Raw genomic sequence first — 24,796 nt, 5'->3', positions numbered from 1 at the left:
GCCTCATGAGGCTGAAGGAAAGCCTGCTGTAGCTGGTTCCTGGAAGAGCCTCAGTCTCTTTATTTGTTCCTCCTAGGCCTTCCCTAACTCAAGTATCACTAGCTCTAATTTTTCATTTTGTTTCTGTCTACGGTCATACTCAAAAGCATGCCGCTGAGCTGGAATGCACCTCACTGTAAAACTGCTTGACCAACAGATCTCACTTGTGCATGTTTTCTTAAGCCTTATCTAGTCATACTCATACATATGCATATATATATATACACACACACATATATAAAAGTATACACATATACACACACAAAGGTTTATATATTTTTCTTTTTCTTTCTTTCTTTTTTAAAAGAATCCATACCTTCTAGAGGACAACCACAAAAATACAGATATCCTCAGTAACTCCCCTGACACTTTTCAATATATGAGCTTTGCTTGCTTTTAGGATCTTGTCTACAATAGCAAGTTCTAGTTAAAAAAAAAAAAAACCCACCACCAACAACAAGAAAACCCAGCAATGCTGCCACCAATTCAGTTCAATTCAGTTGTACCACTGAGTCTCGCATGATTTAGCTGCTCAGGGTAAAAAGACTAAAGATGCTAAGCCTCAAGAGTACCATGGGAATAGCTGAAGTAGACTTTATTGGAAATTATTATTCTCTACAATCCCCCAGACACAGAGAATTATTCTTCATGATTATTTAATAAAATTAAAGCCTCGTAACTATGACTTCTTCCAGGCCATATCCTCACACCTGCCTGCCACCTCTGGCTATTAAGCTAACTTCTTGTTTGCTTGCAAATCTTCCTGTACATTACACTCCTCATGATTGCTCCTTGCACCTCTTCCGGCAGAAGAAATATGTCGAGCACAACTGGAAACCAATTCAATTCATACTGTTGTGACAAGTATCAGTCAAGGGCACAGTTCTGACACACACAGCTAGTTTATGAGTTGCATCTGCATCTGGTATACTGCTTATTTCAGTGTCCTTAGGTCTCCTAGTCAGGAAGACTTTTTTGATAGATGTTGTACAGCAAAAGAAACACAAAACAATAAAAGACCTTGCTCTACTAGGCATATTTATCTATGCAGAAAAACAGTAAGCGAATCTTCCTATATCTTGCTCTTGCCTTTCCTGATTTCAAAGGTATACCATGAAGTTTGTAAGACACCTTTGAAATGACAAAAGTTAAAAAAAAAAACAACCCTGTTGTACACTGAATTCTGTAAAGTACTTCTATAAACGCTAAAACATGGTTGTGATATAATACTTGCACGTTGATATGGGCTTTTGGCATTAATTCGCAAATCTACTGAGACAGGATGAAGAGACTCCAGATCAGATCACAGGCAAAGAGTACGGTGAAAACACTTTGATTCTGAAAACAAGTGGATTCAAAAAAACAAGCCAAACTACAGTAAGAATTTTTAATTACAGAAAGGGTATGCTTCCGACCTCTTTCCTTTTAATGAATGCCCATAACCCACCCAAGAAGTGTTTCACAGCTTCTTAAAAGACAAGACAATATTTAAATTGTGATTTTAGGTAATTTAAAAATATGTTATTAAATCTATTATAGAAAAAATCACAATTCTCTGAAACAGTATAATATGGTGATATTTCTATTAAAACCTTTACTACAGGAAAAATTAAGCAAACACTAACAGCAGCTGATAAAATTTAAATCCAACTATTTCAATATGTTAAAGAATTGGAAGTACAAGTTTCATCAAGTGTGAGCGAAGGTCCAGCTTTCTAACAGAATATACAATATTTGCTTCTAATCTTGAAGATTCTAAGATATTTTTCGTTATAAAGTCAAGATATTTACTTTAAACGCTTTAATGTGTATAAAAAAGCCTATCAGACTACCACTTGGAAGTTTCTAGAACATTTTATCTGTGATTCTCTCCAGTCCCTAAAATATTAAGCTATTGATTCTAACGTAGCATTTTTCATAGGCACAGGTAGAGCACGAGTGTTTTTAAATACAAAACATGTATAAAGCAGACTCTCTGCAGAAGACCAATATACACAGGATTTTACGGATGCTCCTGAACAAACTTCATGCATGACCTCCCCATTTGTGATGCTTAATGCAGTCGTATGAAACACAAACCAGTAACAACTTTATGGTATCACATATTTACTTTCATCTACCCTTCCTTAAAGTACTGATACTCCCTTACATGCAAAGTTTTGTTTGCATGCAGATGAAACACAAACCCTATTTCACAACCATAAAGCACTGTGATGTCTTTAAACGTTCTCGTCTGTGCTAATGCTCCGCTGTTTCAAACTACTCAAGGCAAATCAGGAACACTTGCAAGATGACACCCCCCGCACACAGGTACCTTCGCGTGCCGGGTGCAGAGGATTTCCCTAACTGAAGGGAAAGCTTCCTACAGACTCCTGCCCAAGCACCAACAGCACCTTCTCGCATCAGAGCAATGGGATTAAATCCCCTCACACCCCGATCTCCTAAGTAGCCTTCTCCACTTGACAAAAACGTGTTTTCTTTTTCTTTCAACTAATGCTCAGGTACCTCTGTTACTTTCAGAAGATACCTGATGTGTTACACATCATATTTTATAAAGAAACCCACCAACTATGTAGGAAATGTGCAGCCCTCTCAGACATCCCCTCCCATGGCAGTCTCTGGGCAAGTACCGTATCTTTATTACTGTTTATTTTCAGGGTCTCGGAGATTTCCGTTGCTCTAAATTCGGATCTCTACTCTTGTGCTCAAGAGGTGAAACATACTTAACCTCTCAGCCTCCCCGGTCCGCCGTGCTGCAGAGCGCTACGCCATGTACACTAAACCAGAAATTTAACTGTGCTTTGATGGCTGACTCTCACAATTTTATGAGCTGATAAATTACCATCTCCCCATTTCAAACCTGGATACAGTTTTCTGTGACAGGTATGGCAAGTCTTAATTTATCAGTTCCTGGGAACGTAAATCTACATCAAAGAGGATGGAAGTTGAGCACTTACCTTTCCAGCAGCACCTTTGTTCAGCAGCCAGCAACGCCCGGCTCACCGCCGCTCCCTCCAGCTGGGGGCGGGGGGGGGGGGGGGGGAACAAAATGGGTCTGTGTTAGAGACACACAGCAATAAAAGATCAAAGAGTACTTTATTTTATATGAGTATCAAGATCATTGCATCCAGATTCAGCAATCGCTTTCATTCTAGACACAAACTATTCAACAAGATAACGAGGCACAGTAGTGTGTGCACTAAGAGCCCAGCAACTAATATCTGTTAGTCACTGAAACAGATCCCAAATTATATATAACATGAAAAGCAGGAAGGGAGAGAATAAGCCAAGAAGTTCCGGGCTTACTAAAGAGTTGACACTCCCTCAGTAAGAGAGTTACAACTTCCACGGCTCTTAACGTAAGCATCACGGCGCCGAGAACCCCGCTTCAAATTTCACATGAAGACTTTTCTCCATAACGAGAAAGATAAAACACACCCTCAGACGAAGTCCTCTATACCAGAGCTCAGACAGCAGCTTAAATCCTTGGACAGTTTGTATATAGAGAACACGCACAGAAATGCTCTGTATCATCATAAACTACCTTTCTCTTAGCACTGTTTGAAAACTGAGGTTCAGGTTTTTATGCTTTACAAAGGAAAACCCCAAAACTTGTACACTTCCCAAATTCTTTACATAATCTCCTCAAATCAATCCCAGGGCTGCCTTTAAGCCAACAACAGTCAGCCAGCAAGTGCCAAGCATGGCCACACGCTTCCCTTCACAAGCCGGTGACTCTGGCAGCAGCTCCACGCGGGTGCTTCCTCACCCTCCTCACCCTCTGCCCTCACCACACCAGAGCCGAACAGGCACCAGACAGTCTGTCCTGAAAAGAAGCAACTGGCAGGAGCAGCGGATCCGAACACACTTCACTATTTCCCCTACCGCACAAGCCACACACTCTCCTTTCTCCCAGACGCAGACAAACTGATCTTCTGGCTGCTGTTTAAGATACACTTGGGTTCATTAAGGAACAATTCCCTGCTGCCTCTCTCCATTCTGAGAAGGTTTTGCTCCTGCTCCTACCGTCCCGCCACTTGTGGGTTTCCATAGCTGGCAGAGCCTAACACAAATAGTGAACTCCCTCCGGGAGCTCCCTCGCCGGCATGTGCCCAAGTCCAGACAAACAAAACAGTGCAACAGCTGTTCCTGGGGCCGCTCCGCATCAGCCTGCTCTGCTCCCCTGCGTCTGCAGCTACAGCCTTGAGGCTGTATGTAGCAAGACAGTGCTCCTGAAAGTCACTCCCAAAGTTTCTTCACCTTTCTCCTCCCCTTATATCTATTTACATTGTTTACTTTAATGTTCTTCTTATATATATATATATATATTTTCTAAAGAAAGACAATGTCTAGGATTAGCATCTAAACACCTTCCTCTTCCTCTCTATTCCTGTTACACCGCTGGACTTGACCACCTTGACCAGTAGGCAGGGAGCCTGCATGAGGGAGGCAAAAGTACGGAGTTAAGAGAGGCTGCCAACTTGCCTTAATACCTCAAAAGCAAACATAAATTAAAAGGGTGAAAGAGACTTATTAAATTTTCCAATCTATTTTCATCTGAAAGCTGACTCTTTGATGTTAGACTATTTCCTGAATCTTTCTACCAGTTTATAACATTTTTTTCTTCCAACCTTTCCGTTGGGGAGGCTATCCCATACTTAAAGGTATTTCATAATCTCATTCCCTGCCTTCTAGTTATGCCCCCTTCTTACCTCGCTAAATTAATTAGTTTCTTTCAAGTATGTGCCTCTCAAATATTTGCAGACTGTTATCATTTCTCTCAACTACACTTCTAGCTACCACTCAGCCAAGGTAGGCATATTTGCCTGTCAGTCCTTTTGGTTTGCACTCATTCGTCATTCTCCCCTCAGCTCTCTTCAGTCGGTTTACATCTGTCTAGAAACAAGATGTCTGGGCCTGCACACTTGGCAAGTTAACTCTCACGGTTGTTTAAGAAGGAACTTCTCCATGATGTGGATAGCCCAAAGTCATGTTAATTTGTTTCTTGCTGCCATGATGCATCTGCAAACTCATTAATCTGCTGCACAGCCACCCCCAAGGCTCCTTGTCAGTACTAGCGCTCTTCCAGCTTCACTCTCGCCCTGACACACACAAATTTCACATTAACCTCTCTTTTGACTGCACTACTCTGCATGCTCTCCAATGCCTCCCTGCAAAAGTCACCTAATTTTGACACTCTTCCTCTATTTCTAGTATCTCTAGTTCTTCTGTTAGTCCCCTCTTCATCTACATTTTACTCACCTCCAACATTCAGCATCTTATTAGTTTAATTAAAACCCCCCAGCTACTGTAATAAAGATGATAAAAACATATAACATTTCTCACTAAAATACAATGACACATGGCTAGCTATGATGTTCAGCACTACTGTGAACGTGTTTACGTCTCTAACTTTCTGTTGCAAATTTCCTACTCTCAGCCTAAATTACGTAATGTAAAAGGACAAGATCACAACAGACAATCTGACGTATCTTAGGCCATGTATGATACACTGTTAAGCCGCCAACAGCACCATCAAAAGAAGGCATTTATCTCCCTTCCTTCTCCTCCCTTCCACCCCTTACCCAGCAGCACATTCGTTTTGTCAGGCCACTTCTGCTCTGCATCGGCATATACTGTGGGGAGCCAGCTATTTTTCAATTTTTTATTCAGTTCAGAGATGCACAAACACTTACAATGGTACTGTGTACGATGTTATGCAGGGACAAGAGAAAAGTGGGAATGCGTGAGAATTTATGCCATGGAAAAACATCCAGTGGACACTGGTCTTGTGTTCGCAGTTGCAAGCACCAGCTCATCACAGGAAAGTAAACCTGAATTCCTGTGAACTGGGAAGTCTGCAAAAACTCTAAGTCTCCTCAAGAACAGAAGGAAGGAGAACCATTTTGAGCATGCGCACATTGAAGATTTCTGCATAGCTGAGGGGACAAGATGAATTGAACACAAGGTAGATCTGTTAAGGAGCTGAATTCTTTCAAGGATTAAAAATAACTATGGGCTAAAGGAATACAAGAACACATTGTTTATCTGAACTTTGCCAAAAGATTTTGCGAAGCCCTTCACAAAGGGCTACTCAAGTCACTGCGCATGCAGGAAGAACAAAGTACTGTCACAAGCGGGAAACCGGCAAAAAGAAACAAAGCAGGAATCCCGGATCAGTTCTGAGCGTGGAAGAAGGGTATTTGTGGAGCTCTCAAAGATTAGCATCCATTTTCTTTCAGGTTGTTATTAAATATTTGCAAGAGAAAGCAAACTGTGAAATAAAATGTCAACTACATATAACTTTTAGTTTATTTAATTAATATATCTGAGATCATGGATTAGTTTAGGAGACTGTAACAGAGACAGCCCGTGGACAGTTCGGGGCCAGAGCAACCTGGAAAATGACAAGGAAATAAGTAACAGAAAGAGGTCTTTAATTATGAGCTATAAATTCCCTATGGCAATTCTGTAAGAATATATGTTGTGTGTCAGTGCAAAAACTCACTGGATTAGTAGTATTAAACAGTGGTTTAAAAGTAGGTAAGACAGGACAAAATAATCCTAACATTATGTACGTTAACATTATACTTTCACCCTGAATGTCTTTCAGCCCACCTTAACTGAAACAGTATAAAGCAGAAGGAAAAATGCTCAAGGAAACGCAATGAAAATTATCAGGGCAAAGTACATGCATAAATCTGAAGAGAAGCTATACAGAAATAAGTTCAGTACCCTAACAGTCCCAGAGAAGAGGCTTGGAAGGAACTTTTCTCAGATAGCATCAGTGACACCTAAAGCATTCCTGACATGCTTGCCTCATATTTGCTACAGTCTTCTACGACAGAGCCTCCACAAGCTCCCTAGGCAAACCAGCCTACCACCTAACTACTCGTGCTGTCCAAAAGTTTTCCCTAATATCTGCTCTAACCCACCATTTCTGCAATTTAAGCCTTCTACTTCTAGTCTTCTTCCGCATTAACATGGAGGACAGATTATTCTTTTTCTCTTTGCAGCACACTAAAAAAATTAAGTTATTTTATCTTCTCCAGACTGAATAACCCTGACTCTTACTCTTTTCTTGCAGGCCACATTTTCATTGCTATTGCTTTCTCCTGAACTCTCTCCAGTTGGTGCTCAGCCTGCCTAAAGCAGAGCGCACAAAAGCGGCCGCAGCATTCCCCCGACATCTTTCCAGTGCACAGCCGAGAGAAAGATTACCCTACATGCGTCAGATGCTGGGATCCTGCACAGACATTATTTGCATTGCTGACTCATGTTCGATTTATGATCCACTACAACCTCTGCTTCTTTTCCACAAGCCTACTACTGGCTGAAATGAGTTGTTTACTTGAAGCAACAACAACCTGACTTTTAATTTCAGTGTGTTTTACATAAAGTGGAAGAGAAGAATTAGGGGAGAAAAGCAATGCAATACTGTGAAACGTTAGCACATAATTTATGTAATCCATTATCAGACCAATATTTTAGTAAGAGCTAGTAATATATATAAAAATAAAAGTCATCTTTAGTTACTACAAACACAAGGGAGATCGGCATTTCTCCTTCAAAAAGCAGAAAACTTCTTTTTCCTGATCTCATTGCCTTCATTGCATTCAGTGGGATGTGTGGATGTGTGGGATCTCTTAACTGCTTTTGAAACTGTCACTCATAATTACATAATTGTCCATTGTGGGGATTTTATCACTTCCTCCCAAACATCTGGTCATCAGGTACTACTGGAAACATAACGCTGTATTACATGTATCACTGCTGTGACTGGGCACGGCATTCCCATCTTCTCCTTTTTTTTCTTCTCATAAGTGCATTTTATGACTCAAAGTAAGCCAAAAAAGAAGACTGGCTTTTATAATATTAAGAAATACAATGTCAAAGAAATAAAGTTGAGAAATGACAGATGGAAATTTTTGTCATATATTTCTATGCATCTACCTATGAGTTCTGAAAGCTACTGGACAATATTTATGCCAAGACCCAAAAATACCACCTGCAGTTAAAACAGGAAGCTGTATCGCGTGACCAAATCATGGAGAAAGCATCATATCATTTTTGTTTCAACTGTATTCTCATTGCTATTTACATCACAGCACACACCGAAAGGCTTCAGCCAAGATTAGGGTTGCCATATATTATGTATCTATCCAAACACATACACAAGCACACAAATACATCTGTATACATAATCATTATTTCTGTATGTCTAATAAAAGACAGTCCATATCCCACATACTTTTCAAAAGAAACAGAGCAGACAGCTATTAGAAGGGACATATTATCCTGATCTGACAAAAACAGAACTGAGGCAGCAACGAAAATTGCCAAAGTTCACACGAACAACAGAGCAAGGGAGCTAAGTCAAATCTTCTAATTCCAGTTCCAGCATATGAACCACAAAGCAATCCTCTTGCTTACCTTTCCCTGCAGCCACCAGCTAGCACTGACGTAAGATGCTTGCACCTAACACTCACTCCCATCCCCGGCAGTACCAGCGCCAATCGATACCGACCAGTTCTCCAAGAACAAGAGAGGAACACGCTCACACTGCTGCAGCTGGGAATTCATTCTTTACTGGGCCAAATTTAAGACCCCCGTATCACTGTTTTCATTCCTTGTTCTCTGTCAGTACCAAAGGCCTACACACAGGCATGGTTTCAGCAAGCCATTTACTTCACGCCTGAAGTAAACCAAGAACACAGTTACTGCGGTCCAACAACTAGCAGTTGGTTGTTAAGTCATGACAGCTGGAAAATTGCTTTAGATACTGCACTCTTAAAAAAAAAATATCAAGGAATGCTGCTAGAACAGTCAATAATAATAATAATCACATCTTGAGTTAAAGTACAGCACTTTTGTATGTCAAAAAAGCTCAAGAAATAGAGGATTAACTGAAGAAACAGCACCAAACCACCACAGACACTTGCTTCTGTACTTGAATAAAGCATGGAAAAAGAAGCAGCAACGGCATCAAAAGTGAGCATATATTTTCATGAAGAAAAGCAGAAACACTGCAGGAAATGATGGAAAAGAGAACAGCTGAACCAGAAACTAGGTTAGAAAATGACATCTCTCCAGAGCCCCAACAAATCCATTGCAGGACGCTAGTGGGATGTTAAAAAGCAAAGGACTTCTGAAGAGATGTTTAGCCCTCCTTTATGCAACACAGTGGTTATATACTTACCACGGAGAGTAACAGAGCACACTGAAACTAAAAATGACCACATACTGAAAGAAGTGGCAAAGACAAGAAAGCATTTGATCAAAGGCACACACAAGGCAACATATTAGGGAAGGTTACAAATGATGTGAGAAGAATTGCAATGGATTCATTTCAAAGAACAGGGAAGACTCCATAGAGAGGAAACTGGCAGAAAATAGCATGAACATTACACTGACACAGTTTAGTAAAAAGCCTAATACAGGATTACAGCAAAGCACAAGCTGCAACAAGCAAACAACAGAGCAAAGTACAGATGTGTACGGAGGCACACAGCAAAAGTATCTAACAAGGTACTTACAGGACCTACTTCGTTCATTTTATATTAATGATAGCTTTCTAATCACTTTATGCTGGCATCAGGCAGCAGGACCACCATGAGCTCAGGTTGCTCGTAAGGTATCTTTAAGCTGAGGCATATGACAACTTTTTACAGAGGCACTGAAGAATCTCAGGTCTTGTTCTCTGACCAAATAAGAAATATGCCAGTCACGTTACAGACTATACTTTCTACTGTAATAAAGCAAGCAAACTACTCCCACCATGTGCCATGTGTTAAGAGCCAGCTCCATTTTTATTAGTGATACAAGTACTTTCAGTCAGAGGGCAATAAAATATCAGTAAAAATTGGCCAGAAATGGCTAACTGAGACAATTCATAAACTCCACCACATCTGCAGAACACTGCAAAAGGATGGTGGACCATGGGCTCGATTAACTCTTCTGCTGCTGCGGATCCAATCTGCTGTCCATACTTCTCACCCTCGAGTGACATTACAGTTCTCACTCTCATTCTGCATCTCTCGCATACAGCAATATCAAAATGATTTACAGAAGAAAATAGAAGAGTCTTCCCAGTAAAGATAAGCTAATGTACATGAACAGCTATATGCTGATGGGACCTTCTGGCTCATGCCAGAAAGAGGACTAAACTAATGTCGGCTAAAGACAGAATCCATCCCCTCTATCTGAAAAAAATGCTTGTACTCTATTAATACAACTAGATGAAGCCCAGCTATATAAATAAAACCTCTCATTTCAGCTGGGTCTTCATGATCTCTCTGGCATCCCATCACCTCCTCCTCTTCACAGCAAAACTCTCAGGAGGGCCTTTGATGCAGGTTTTTCACAGCAAGCCTGTTGCTGAAGTACATTGGACAGGAATGCACATCTTTTTTTATTATCTACTCTTGGCAAATTACCATCTATAAACAATTAGGTTGGAATTAAAAAAAAAGCCAGCAACAAACTAATAAAGTTCTGAAGGAAATGTTCAAATAAGTATTTGCAAGTCAGCATGGTCTGAGATGGAAACTTCTTGTCTGGAAATCGAGGGGATCTGCATTCTCACTTGAGAGCCTGACTGACGTGCTGGGTGACCTCAAGCACATCACTTGATCTTTCCCACAACAACATCTCCTTATACAACCTTCCTAGGTACCTCAGTTTGAGAATATAAAAATAATTATACTGTAAATCCTCAGTCCTATTATTACTACTACTGTTACTATGGGGGCTGAAACTGTCGTCAGCAAACAGGCAGGATATAATTTAATTTTCCTCAAATATTTATTATGCGACAACACAGCCATCTGGTTAACACTCACTATATTTAGTTTCTGTCTTAAAAATCACAGGGAAAGAAAATACCAGCTTCTGCCTCTCACTTCTACACATCCTTTCCAGCCACACATGCACTAATGCATGGCCAGTATCGATTCAACCATAGCATACAAGAAATCACAAGAAAGCAGATAATCTTTCAGTTTGGATGAGAGCAATTCCAACTACAAATTTATTCTCCAAGACACCAAAAGCAGAATCCCTAGTTTTACCTGTAACCAAGGCTAAAATTTTAATTCCAGCTTTGAGGACAAAGAAGAGGATATGAAGGAAAATGGAGGAATAAGAGTAGATAGATAAAGCACTGTGCACAACAACCATATGCTAAAAGAGGACGGTTACAAGAATATTACATATCTATATAGAAAAATGTAACTCTTTAGCAGCATTAATTTCATTCCAGTACATTATAAAATAAATCACCATTCTTAACTAACAAGTATTACACAAAGGTGTCTTTGGCTTCTAAACGCAATCTATTAGGACAGTTTTATGAAAAGGCTTTTATTCTCTCAGTTTGCAAAGCATTCTCCCAATAGCCTATATGCAAAATCTTTATCTAACATGGTTCACATCATATCACTGACACTCAGATAATACAAACCAAGAAGATAGCAAGAAATCTTACCTAATTAATACACAGTAAGCAAATTGTGTGATGAGAAAAAAACAAAAAAACAGAAGGCACCATGTTTAGCATTAGGCTAAACTGTGCTAATCTCCTCCTTTTATGCTTCCCTGTTCCCTCCTCTGCAAGCCAAGTGCACAAAGCTGATCTAAGGCAACCACTGCTCTTCTAGTCCTGAGATCACAAACAGCTCCCAGCGCACCGCAGCTCCTGGCAGCTGCATCCCGTACCCTGCCAGTCCTGGCCCACCAGCCTAACTCCAAATGACCCTGCTCAGTTCTGCCCAAGAGTATGCCCCGATTTTCTACTGCTATTTATAAACTGTGATATCACATCAAGTCAGTCATGCATGCCTCTCTCGGTGGCCAATATATCTGACATTGCAACAGAAAAGCGCACAGAGCTCAGGCCAAAGAAAGTCTAATGCATAGGTGAAAAGGCAAATGCATATGCCAAACATGTAAATGCAAAAAAATACCCAAAGTTATGACGATTGCTGACAAGTCTTATTCAGTTTTCACACAATCAAAAGATTACATTAAATAGTGGCATACTAACATCATTAATTAATTTATTGGCATTTTAGGTTTGGATGGATAGCCAATAACAATTCCTTAACAGAGTGCCGGTATTTTTTCCAGCAAGCAAGCATGTTTGTTGACTTGTCTTTTTGCTCATGAAATGTAAATTCCAAATGCAAGAAGCAAATGATTTTTTTAAAAACTGGGACTAACAAAGAAAAGCATCAGTAAGGATCTAAAGATTTTTTTTTTTTTTTTTTTTTACGCAAAACAAAAAGAAGCCTAATCATTTGGGAGGGCAGACATAACAATTGTTTTAAAATTACTTTTTTGTTTGTGACCATAACCCAGCAGTTCAATCTCTCTCATTCTAGCTTGTGGTATTACATGTTTATTCAGAAGCAATTTAAACAGAAAAGATATGGTTAGCTCTGCCAAGACTCGTCTGTACCTGATATCACAACAGAGCATCAATGCTACAAACCCAGAAACTCTGAGTCAGGGCTGCTTTGTACTAGGCTAGCCCAAAACTTCAGGTGTGACAGTAGAACTGGATACAAGGCCTTTTTGTATGTGCAAATGACAAAGTAACACCAACAGGCTCCCTGAGAAGCTCTCAATTAGCCTTCTTCAACTTGCCCTTTACAATACCTGGCCAGCAGGACCAACACCGCTCCCCATTCCAATGCACACTCCCATGAAGCAAGGGTTGAGCACAGACTACTGCAGAGACATCCAACCTCTGCGGTTTTTGAAGGACAAAGGTTTAGACAAATGCAACAGCAGATAGGCTTCAGTCCAAAATGAGGTAACACTGGATTTTGTTTAAATGGAACATGATTTGAAGGCTGAAGATGTACTGCTGTATGCCAGAACCATGTACAAATAACAGCTAGATGTATTTGTTATAGCACTTGAAGATAACCTCCAAAAAAACTCTCCATTGTTCCTCAACCTCATCAAAAGCCCATATTTATTTTCAGTATCCTGCCTAGATTACAGAATATGTTTCCACCTAACGTTTTATCACCAGTGTGATCATCTGAACATAAAACCTTGTTTTGAGTGGGATCTTCATAGCTGTTTTGTGGTTTGGTAAGAATTATAATTGTTTAAAGCACAAAAATATCATTCCAAATTTGGCCTCAAACTCACTCGCATTAGTATTCTAACATCTACACTGTCTAGTCCCAAATATTTCCAAAAATAGCAAAAGACTGCCTTGAAAACAAATTTGTAGAATAATCCTCAGGAAAAATAGTCCTTCTTAGCCCCTACACTTGAAGATCACCTTAAGATCAAGGAAGGTGTCTGTCCTTTCCAAAAGGCTTTAGAAGTTTGTTTTCATTTGCAGGATTTGTCTGTACAACAATTACTGCTCTCATAACACAGAAAGATTGCCTCTGAATTTCAATAAATTTTAGCACCAGTGATGTACTGCAGCAATGAATTCCACAAACTAATTGTGCACTGCATGAAATATATTTCCTTTTTTCAGAACTGAATTTGTTACTTTCCAATATCATTGACAGTCTCCCCTTCTGCCAGTGGCAAGCTATCTAGTCCTGAATCACTACTCAAAATGAGAAATTGTCAATATCTCCTTTACAGAGAAACTATTTCATAAATAAAAAGAACTCTGCAATGACTGTAATTCTCAGACATGCTGTAATCTGTATGAGTGTGAGCAGCGATGCACAGACATCCGCATCGGAGGTTATGTTTCTTCACGGCAGCACCCTGCACAGCCCACATACCCCCGTACCAGGGCTGGAGGGCAGAAGGCTGGGCACCCCTCACAGCTGCAAAAGCACCGCCTAGAAACAGCAGCACCAAAGGCCTGCCGTGAAAGTAACGGCCATACCACCATCACCAAGAACCACAGTAAATACACAGTTTTTAAAGGGCTGCTGGATTTTTTGAGTATGTGTCAGCATAACTATCACTGCCGGTTACTAGAGAGGCATTCTTCCCTGGATGGTGGGAACGAGCGCAACAGCTGTATGAATCAGCTGCTTACCGGAGTGCTGTTCTTCCGAACTTGCCGTCAGACCTCACTCCTAACTGCGGGGTGTAAGGATTGCAGAAGTCTGTGCCTTGCTTCCAGCTGCTGTTTTACAGAATTAAGCAAGTGATGTGTATAAAAACAGGCCAAACAATACCTAAAAATTAATTAAAGAAGATAATCAGCTGACTGACAAAAAGGAAGAAATACACTAAACAATCTACTTTCAAATGCTGATACAGCAATTTGTCCTCTTCATCCACCACAAATTGTTAGGGAGGGATGAATAAGGCATTTCTGTATCCTTCTGCCTGCCATGAAGCACATCATCTACCCTAATCTGGCCAGAACTACTGACAGAAGCTACAACCAAACTTTAAATCCGTGTACTTGCTGACTCCCCCTCTAGCATCTGAAAGCTTTAACAAAACGTGTGTGACCCTCTCTCCAACTGAGAAGCCTTGCATAGACAGCAATTTACCTCTTGTAATTACAGGTGGCACAAAAACTAAGCTTACTCCTGAACTAGATTAAATATCCTGCAGTCCATCTTCAGAGGCACTGTTACCTGATTTCAGTTTTTCTTGTATTGACAACTAGAAAACATGAACCAGCATATAAATCCTGTTAAAGAGATCTGCTATTATTTCCCTAATGTTAGCCACAAGGGCTTTACCAGGGTTGAGCAATTCCTTGATTTACAAGAAGAACGATTCTGGACGGATCGACAGTTGTTAAAATATTAAACTAAAGGATGTCTCTGATATGCCTGATGACGAGATCACCACTATTTCTGAAATGACAGAAGCTCATGCAATGGTTTGAAGTCATTTGGTGCTGGCAACGGCCAATAACCAACAACCAAATACCAATGACAATGTTTTGTTAGGAGATATGAAAAAGGCCTTTCGGCACCTCAGAGAGGGGGTATGACCAAGCGTGCTCAATCTGAATGGGCTAAAGCCATTCAGATTTGTCATACACCAGAAGGTCAGTGAAACAGTCACTATTTTTTGAGTTTTAACATGCTTGTCTAATGTTAAGATGTTAAATATGGATATTTGTTGAGCTCCTCCTTGTGAGGCTGCAAATGAAGAAGGTCCCACTTCTTTGACCCTTTATTTCCTCTCTTCAGTAACAGAGGTGCAAACACTGCAGTAAATCCAGTAAATCAACCAGACAGTCCAAAGTGACATCTACTTGGAAAACCATCATTTTGGCAGGTCCTATGAAAAAACAATAATGTATGACCCAAGGACAAACATTAAGCTAGGACAAAGACCTGCTTTGTGTATAAACTACTATTTTTCTGTTTCTCTCCTATTCCTGCGGAGAATTCAATTTAACTATCGCCAAAGAGTAATCTGTGTTCTACTCAACTCACCTTTTTTTAAAAATATTTCTCTGAAATAGTACTGGAAAATAAATGAAAATAGTTACTCGCTAATTAGGGAGCCAAAGGGGGAAGAGTAGACACAGCAGGCACCTTCCACTGATGCACATTATTCAGATGAGATAAAAGGCAGACCACTCTACAAAAGAGCCCCAAACAAATACCGTTCTGCCATGTGATCCAAAAAAATAACTCCTGGCACAGATGAACTACCTAAAGCTTTAAAACAGCTGAATTTAATGCTGGGCACAAAGTGAAAAGCTCAATTAGAAATCAACATCTCAAGTTCCTTTTGAAGACATTCAAAGAAGACTTGTTCACTTCGATTTTCCCTCTTGGTAAGGTTTCTCTCTTCCAAGCCTGAACCTCTTCCTACCTATTGTGTTCTTTCTTTAATATGGAAACCATGGATCCAACAGTTTTTTCCTTTCAGCGTTGCTAACTGAGGCAGTGGAACATGACTCACTTCCTGTTTGTTTTTTTCTTCTAAATCTACCCACAAAATCTGTGCTTGTCTCCCATCCCAGCTTTCTGCTGCAGCACATCTGAGGCCACGTCCCACAGCCAGCTCCCCCAGCCCTTCCTTTGCCCCTCTGTAGTGAATTTCTACAACGTTAAAAGACAGACAGACATCCCAAACTTCGCACGCAGATTGCCAACAGCAGTCTTCCAGTAAGGCAGCTTTGCAACAAAACAGAGGCGAATCACTGTTTGTTTGTTTTTAGCACAGAACAAGTGGTCAACTGCTTGGATAAGCTCCCTGATCTCTTCAATATGAAGACATGGATTTACACTAGGCAATATGGAAAAAATAGTCTGCTTTAATTATAGTCCCTAGTGAACTGCTGTTTGCACAGATGATCTTTGTTCAGGGCTGACTGAGAATGAAATACCAGATCACATGACTGCTGAGCTACATCAGCAGTTTTAACATATATAGACTACTGTCACAAAAGATACTCAAGTCTACGGAAAACACAGCAAGTCTACTAAGAGCCCCTAAATTCAAAACCCTACAAATCTAAGCTGCAAAAGCAGCCATCCTCCAGCAAAAAAACCCCACGGTACTCCTGATGTAGAAAACAGTAATAGAAACTAATTGCTCTTTTTCTTTGCAGTATAAAAGGAACCTGAAAAAGTATTATCACTGAAAAGATCCTGTGGTAACACACTACTGAAATAAGGAAAGAGTCGAACCTCTCTGAACTACAGCCTCAGTCCTGAATCTAAAACATTTTCTTCAGAATTGCTCACAGTAACTCATTTTGTCCAAAAACTTACCGTGTCAGCTATTAGTTTAGAATATACTCTAGAGACGCAGCCTTCTTCACGGGCTAGACAAACCCGAAGTGATCAAAGTTCTGGGCTGCGTGGATAAGTAGCGGATGGATTAGGAGAAGGGTTTGATCGTCATTTATCCTATGACCTGCGAGATCTGCTGCTCCTGTAGCAGCTTCCTGCCCGTTTCCTCGCTCTTCCTCTAATGGTTTCGTGGCCTGAAGAGCACCTGTGCTGCTGTGTCTTTTTCTTGCAGCTTTTCCCTAAAAGCAACAGGGCAGGGAAGAGAGGCTGGCTTGAGAAGGGAAAAGAAAATACCTCATCTGGACGAGAATACTGCAAAAGGCAAGAGGAAATTATTGACTCATGAATTATACATTAAGTTGTTTCACCGCTAATGTCACAGGACCTCCTACCCTCAACCTCTCCACTTCCTCTTTTCTTAAAAGCACTTACATTTACGGGTTTTTCTCCCCGTATTCTAGCAGAACTCAGCTATCATTTAAGCCGAAACACTAATGCTATTGTCACAGAAGAGAAGAGCAAAGAACAAAATACAGGAAGTAATTCAAGGCATGACTTTTTGCAACTCATTCCCCAAAGACAGGGAAAAAATATCCTAGCAAACGCAGCAAGCTGAGCTCCCAAGATTTAACGTTTCAAGGCTGCAAGTTAAGTTGCGCATAACACTCTGTAACAGTGAGGAGAACGTATAAAAAAAATCCTTGCTTAAATCACACTGTTGGGTTCCAAAATTCTAACATCAGTAGATACGAAAAACCCTTAAACCTGTAGCATGCTTTCTTCCTTACAGCACTTACAATAATACGAGTGTAGATGGAAGAATTAACAGAACAAGTGTGAAAAAATGAAAAATGAAAAACTTTCTTGATCTACGCAAGTCATAAACTATCATATTTAAGGGGAATGCATTATGGTTGTATAGACAATCTTAATTCTGGTATATTACAACTTATTAATGTCTGTCTTTACAACCTTCAGAATATCTGAACGTGGGTGTGCACGTGCATGCACGTACCTCTTTTTGCAGCTCTCCCCTGTCTGCAGTTTCCATGTTAAACAAAACCTCAGCCAGGAACTCCATCACACAGTCACCACACTGACAGCACATGGGCCATCAGCAGCACGATCACCCTCTCGTCTGCCACACAGGCATTTTGAGCTAACCATAAATTATAGCAACTTCAGTTTGTTTTCTCAGTGTGGAAGAACTGTGAAAAGGAACAATCATTGCCAGAGGGTTTTAGGTATTTTCTGACAGCCATGTCTTGAGATTTGGAGACCCGGTTGCCATTTGAAGGCACAAAAAGGTGCCACCATCCTTCCATTACTTCTTCCTATCTGTATTGTAACTATTTCATTTTCTTTTCTCCTCCAAAACCAATCTCTCCCACCTAATCTGTTATAATGCACTCTTCTTAAGTTCCTCATCCCATCCTTGCTGTTCACCTACCAGTTCCCTAACATTTCTCTCTCTGGCAACATAAGCTAAGCCATGCTGTACCCCCTCAGTGCAATATTTTCCATTTATAATTTCCAATCACCTAGTTCAACCTCAGCATGTCCATCATCTCTTTGAACCTCACTCATTCACTGGAATCATCGCTCTTTTTTAAACAGTCATCATCTCTAGTTCCCACAGACCCCAGTTCCAGTTCCCATCTCCTTTAGGGATCCTCATGGGTCTGTCTGTACACTGACCAGCTCTAGCTCATAATCCCGGGATGCCCCAATCCAGGGCTTCCTTCTCTCCCCTCCATACGAAGGCTGCAGAGCACAGATTACAGGACCAGTCGCCAGCTCTGGTGACAGCTCCAGTGCTGACCGTATCCAAAGGGCAGAGACTTGCGATTCATGGGAAAATCCAGCTCAGCCCCAGGCTCAGGTATGCTCATTGTGGATGGGATCTTCAGAGTTTCTAAGCATTAAGCTCTACAAAATCTTAAACATGCATAAGCTACATTTTTTCCCTTGACATTATATCTCTGAGTGAATTCTCATGGGATGGGAAAAAGTATTCCATCTGTAATGCAATATCAACAGCCACATATTTTATATATATATATATTTATGTATACACTTATATTCTTGATAGCCATAAAAAACCAAAATAATGGATATCCATTTTCATCCTAATTCACATTCATTTCCCTATCCCACTCATCCACATCAGTGAAAAAAGCACCAGATGTGATACCAAGGTTCTCTAGAGCACATACACAAACCTGCTATATTGCTTAGTTAAGTTACTGATTCTCTTAATACTTATCCACCTACTAAAACAAAAGGAGAGAATACTTTTCTCCAGGAAGGGGAATTGCAGTGTGACAGTAAAGGGTAAAACTACAGTAGAAAATGCTGCAATCATTGTAAGCACTAGCCCAAAAAAACCTCAATGCTTCCACCATCTTCTGATGAAAATTTATGTGACACAGTGCTGAGGCTGACTCAATTCTACCTATAAATACTGCAAATACTTGCATTTCTTGCTGAAAAGTAAGCCCAAAGTTTTGCAGGCAAAAGTAATGTATATCATATACTTTGAAAGCATATGCAGCGGTTTAGTAAATGCTTATCTTTACTTGCCCGTTGGAAAAAAAAGGGGGAAAAAAGGGGGAGAGGGAGCAAAGTACAAAAGCCTTTCAAAGAGAATCGAATTCCTCCTTTTCCAATTTGCGTACATGTGTTGGGAGGCTCCTTTGATGAAACCTGTGGCAAATCTGCAAATGCTATTTAATTGTGGCAAGCAGCATGATGTGGTACGATAACAACAGCTCAGAAGGCCAGGAAATAGGCCTTGCTGACAATCACTGAAACCTGTTAGAGGTAGAAATCTTCACAGGAGCTCAGATCCATGAACATCACAGATCTCCCTATGCAATGACCTTTCCTGAGATACAGCTGCTCTTTGGAGAAAAGTAAGTCCCACTGCATAAGGACAGCCCACGCAAAGTCATAGGATGAACAGCTCTTCCATACAAAAATTAATTGCATTAGAAAATGTAGCTTTTTATTAGAACTGGCTTTTGGGTCTCCTACTGACAGATGACATCTTTTTCCGAAGCGACACAGTAGAATGTTTAATGTCTGTAAACTACTTTAGCTCTCATAGTAACAGAAGTAAAACATTATGTTCACTGTTTAAATAAAACAATCAAGAAGTGCTCTTACACAAATTGCCACGTCGGATACCACTACTGGGTGGCAACTGGTTTGTAATCTCTGGAATGGGGCCTTATAGTCCCAGCACCATCTTTCAGAAAAATAGCAGCTGGCACACAAAGATCAGAAATGTCAGTATTCATTAAAATTACATTCCAGTTCGAAAATTCCAAAGCAATACAACATTTTCAGAAGTACTGGACTTTAGCAAAAAAGCAAAGTCGGCCTTCTCCTGGAAAACCCAGATGTGGTATTGTGGTAAAAGCCAACGTCCAAAGGAGAAAGAGGGTCCCCTGTCATAGGTGCTCTCAGTCTCACCACACACATACCCCTTTTTTCACAAACCAGTGTGGATGGTCAAAAGGAGCTTGAACTATCCTGAACTGCTAAGTTGATACACTTCACTGGACTTAGAAATAGAAAAATATGGTAAAGGTAATCCTATGACTGCCTGGCTTTTGGAAGGGCTGGGGGCTCTGATGAACGTACTTATTGCTGTAATCTTGAGCCAAATGCCTAAGGGTAACTGCTATTTCAAATCCTCTAAAGCCTTGAAAACAGATAATCCATTGTTTAAAGATTTTAACTAAAAAAACCCAAGGCCACAAAGCCTCAGGCAGAGGGAACAATGAAACACTAGACAGGACAGTACTTTGCATTAGTTAGCTGCCCACATATTGCTATGCTCTGCACACTATTCAAGAAATAGCAGCAATTGGACCTATGTGTCAAGAAAAAGCTTTTTAGAAGAGGAAAGAAAAAGGGGATTCCTCCGCCCAGTCACATGGCTCCCAGATGCACCATATGCCAAAGGTTTTAAGCCTTAGTAGTGATTAACTATGCCCAATATGAGCTACACTAAATAGGTACAGAATTTTTAAAGCACTTGGCACTTGCTCTGTGGTAATGAGACCCCTTTAATAAAATGCCTCAAGCTGAATATTTAAATATTGCAGCATTCAAAAATCAGTAATCACTTATAACTTTCTGCAGCTAGTGCACTGAAAGCATGATGATGCTGTGCTACCAGTGTAATGGGAATGCTGATCTTGTGCAGGAAGCTTGCCAAACCAAAAAAATGCACTGTATGACTCGCTCCCCAGGAGAGAGATACCATATCTGAGTGACTGCAACAAGGGAAGAACTACTTCATTTGCTGCTGTCATTTACTGGTTCCCAGACTTTGCCATTTCCAAAAATAACAAAAATTAGCCAACATTTCTAAAAATTTTCATGTGACATTTCCTCACCACTGTTTAAGAGGGTCTTGGGTGACAATGACAGGATAAAAAAGCCTTTTGCACCAATACCACCAACTCCTAACCAGACTCAGATCAGCACTAACCAAAAGTCATTTCCATTTTTTCTCATTTTATTCTCATATTTCTCAGCTATAAGCCTGGCATTAGAGCAAGAAGAAAGGGATGAGAAGCCTCCTTACATTCACAGAAGGAATTTCAGTGCAGTGTGCAACCCCTTCCTATGCCTTTATATGAAGCATTTTCTCTCTTTCTTTTCCTCCATGACAAGTGGAATAAAGCTGGATTGTAAAGTTTTTCTTTAAAAAAAAGAAAAAGTTACCTAAGGATATTTTATTATAGGAAATCTAAATGTAAGATTGGTGTGTTAGATTAGATCCTAATGCCAGTGCAGACATGGTCATCCTTATTTGCATTTGGCCATGAGTTCCTTCATCCTGCTCTGCCCATTATGAAAGTCCTGACGCCTATGCTCACAAGCTTTCCGTCCACTTCCCCAACTTTGTCAGCAGTTTCATAGCTGAACTGGAAGACAGCTGCTGTAAAAGGTCACGACTGCAGCGGAAGATGCAGTTTCTTAAGCAAATTCATACAGCCCCAGGAAGGTTTCAGATATCCCAACAGAGATACAACAGCAGAGGCTGGATAGCATGAGTGCCAAAGGGCTGTGAAGAGAGTACAAAAACAGTAAAGGTCTCAACACCTGTTTTCAAAGCTGGTGCCACCAACCCCATCCTGGCAGAGTAAGCACAGGCTTACTAACTCACTAGGCCATGAAGACCAAACAAGCTGTGCGTCTCTAAGCAATGCTTTCTCCAGATCAGGATGAAGCCTGATGATGGGAAAAAAACAGAATCTTGCATTTCTGTTGTTTACACCTCACATCTATATGAAGAGGTGCTTAACTTTCTTTTAACTTTATGCATTTTTCAAACTACTGAATACAGACTATGAGACTAAAAGGTTTACAGATACCCTTCAAGAGCAACCTTGATTCCAAGGCAGACACTGTACCAATTTCCACTACTTTGTCTGTCAGCATTGCCCCTTGCTGATCTTCACCCCTGCACAGGATGTATTTCAGGAAGATATAATTGCAGGAAGGGGAAGGGGCCTGAGCACTCACAGTAATTTCAGTCCCCAAAGATCTGTCCAGAATAGTACCATGGGTCAGACCGTCAGTGGCAGGGTGCTGCAAAGAGATGCTGAGGAAAGCAAAGAACCAGCATTTTCTTTTAAGAAATTATGAAAAAACAAAACCAAGCAATTAGCTTTCTGCTGCAACATGTCCGGTCTTTCTGGTAAACTGCACAGGAATGTAAAGATAATGCAGCGCTACTCATCAGAGAAACTGGAAAGTGCTGGAGAACGGCTCAAAAATTCAGTGCAGAACCTGTGAGCTTTGCCAACTTGATCAAAGTAACAGCTTTCCTCTTCCCCTGGATTCATGTCCTTTAGAAATGACCATTGCTGTGATTTCTTCAATCCTTCCCTTCATAGGAAATGACATACAAAATGATATAAGATGATATAAAAATCAGTTTTTATATCAATTGCATTATCACTGTGCAATTAAAAGTAGAAAAGAACAGGAGCCCATGAAGGGATGCAGCTGCTAGCTCATGGTAGACATGAGCACAGCTCGTCTGTCATCATGTTGGCCATTTCTGATATCCTTCTGGAGTTCATTGTTATCACTGTTACTTAAGTCTAACCTAGATAAATTTGACATCTAAAAATTTTGCTGGGCTGATTCAAAGAAAAGTAGTGTAGGACTCATCTTTTGATGACACCATGTGAAACTGTACCTTTATGGTGATCATTTGGCAGGCATTTACGTGAGCATGCCTCTCCTCTTCTCAAAAGGAAGCAGCCCTAGCACCTCACCAACTCACTGTAACCCCAGGGCACTCTGTGGTGTGTCATCACATGCATTTGAGCCCAAGTGGGGTTCCTCCTGATCAACTGAAAAATAATCCTTCTTTTTCCCTGCAAAAATGAACAAAGCAAAAAAGAAGGGTTGTTCTGTTCTCACTACTTTAATTTTCACATCAGTTTCCTCATCCTGCTTGCCGAGTGGCTGTGCCAATACCGAGAAAAGTCAGGATGGGATGGGACTGCTTTTCTCAGTGGTAGCACCAGCTTAAACGCAAACCAAGAGAAGTATGTCATGTCGTGTCCTGTCAAAGGCCATCTTCACCTGTTTTCATTTAGCAATGGGAAAAAGCTAAGATTGATATACAAATGGGATAATTATATAATAGTTGTACAAGGTGCCAAAGAATTAACTGTAACAACCTTAAAGAAACATTACACTGAATGCGAACTGCAATTAGGACAACCCCTGAACATTACCTTGCTCTTAACCTCCCCACATACACAATGCAAGACCAAAAGGGACCTCCAGCTCTGTCTGCTACCACAGGCACTGGGCCATTAAGTGTGGTTACTGAGGAATTTGTATTTAAAAGTAGTGCTGGGAAAAGTAAACATCAGTATTTTGTCTGAGGCAAACAAGTTTTCCTGCAGAAAGCTCTGTGTTTATATGTCCATATGGATCCAGGCCAAGGAAACGTGCCATACTCCATGCACCGTTACGTGATACTAAACTACAGGTGCTAACACGTGGCAGCTCGTTTTCATGATGGCCTTGATTCAGGGAAGCAAACGTACTCATATCGTGTTTTGATACAAGTGGCCAGATCTGAAATAGGAACAGAAAAGAAGAAAATGGATGAAAACCTGCAGACGAACACTAAGCCAGGAGACAGTGACAGATCTCTGCTCATAAGGAAGATGAATATGAGTCAGCCTAGGGTAAAGCACTCGCAGTGTGAGCTGAAGTATTGCTGACTGAATCCAAAACATTTAATTAAAAGTGGATAAAAACAACGAAATTAAAAGTAACATAAATTAAAATACGTGATTTGTAACTGAAGTAGAGGGAGAAAATAAAAGCTTAATATTTCTGGGAAGATGTCTGGACAATAAATTAGAAATGGAGACTAGCCATTTATGCCAGGCCTCGATGCTGAAATTAAACCGTCTCTTTGGAGCTTCCGGACTTGGCCAAGATCCCACTTTATCCCACTGAAAAGACAGATTTGATATTGTGATAGCTCATACTGTTCTCCTGAAAGGGGACTCATAAAGCTGATGAAAAAGCGAGCTAACTCCTCATCTCCCGACAGTCCTCAGGCATGGCCGCTTTGCAGTGATCAACGCAATCTCCTCACCAATTCCTGCCTGTTCTCTCCAGTACGTCTACACCCTAATTTAAGGGCTAAGTGCTTCACTGCTAACAACATGCCGATGGAATTCAGTTCTGTATCTCCTGCACTGACATAAACGTTGCCACTTCCAAGATGTCCCTACACCTGGAACTGAATCCTTAGAGGAGAAACACATAGGACAGAGGTGACAGCCAGAAGAAAACATTTTAAGGAGTCAGCCAAGACACCAATCTTTTCTCCAAAACAAAATTCTGCCTTTAATTAGATGGCACAGAGTGCCAAGTCCTACAGTGCCCCAGTTCAATTTCGGCCATCAAGTATCAAGAGGTATTCAACTTGCTATGAAATTACATTATTCCTCTCAAGCAATGATCTAGAAATAACGTGCTACTGTATTGGT

General features: G+C 40.6%; 1 protein-coding gene across 20 annotated transcripts in view; it reads right to left on the bottom strand.

Moving 5' to 3' along the window:
• Positions 1 to 24,796, bottom strand: part of NDST2 (N-deacetylase and N-sulfotransferase 2) — a 142,522-nt gene that overhangs the window by 111,535 nt on the left and 6,191 nt on the right. For 17 of the 20 annotated variants that reach the window (XR_010389691.1, XR_010389693.1, XR_010389692.1 and 14 more), the window contains exon 2: positions 2,997 to 3,057. The exons of 2 other annotated variants lie outside the window; for them this stretch is intronic. The gene's annotated coding sequence lies outside the window, so the exon portion shown is untranslated. Of the gene's footprint in view, positions 1 to 2,996; positions 3,058 to 4,065; positions 4,151 to 24,796 lie in introns of those variants that run through there. One more of the 20 variants, XM_026094919.2, reaches the window with a different exon arrangement.

This window comes from Dromaius novaehollandiae, chromosome 6, assembly GCF_036370855.1.
Source record: "Dromaius novaehollandiae isolate bDroNov1 chromosome 6, bDroNov1.hap1, whole genome shotgun sequence".
In the NCBI taxonomy this organism is placed as follows: domain Eukaryota; kingdom Metazoa; phylum Chordata; class Aves; order Casuariiformes; family Dromaiidae; genus Dromaius; species Dromaius novaehollandiae.
Note: the sequence above shows the minus strand (reverse complement) of the source record. Positions and strands in the feature narration are given on the sequence as shown.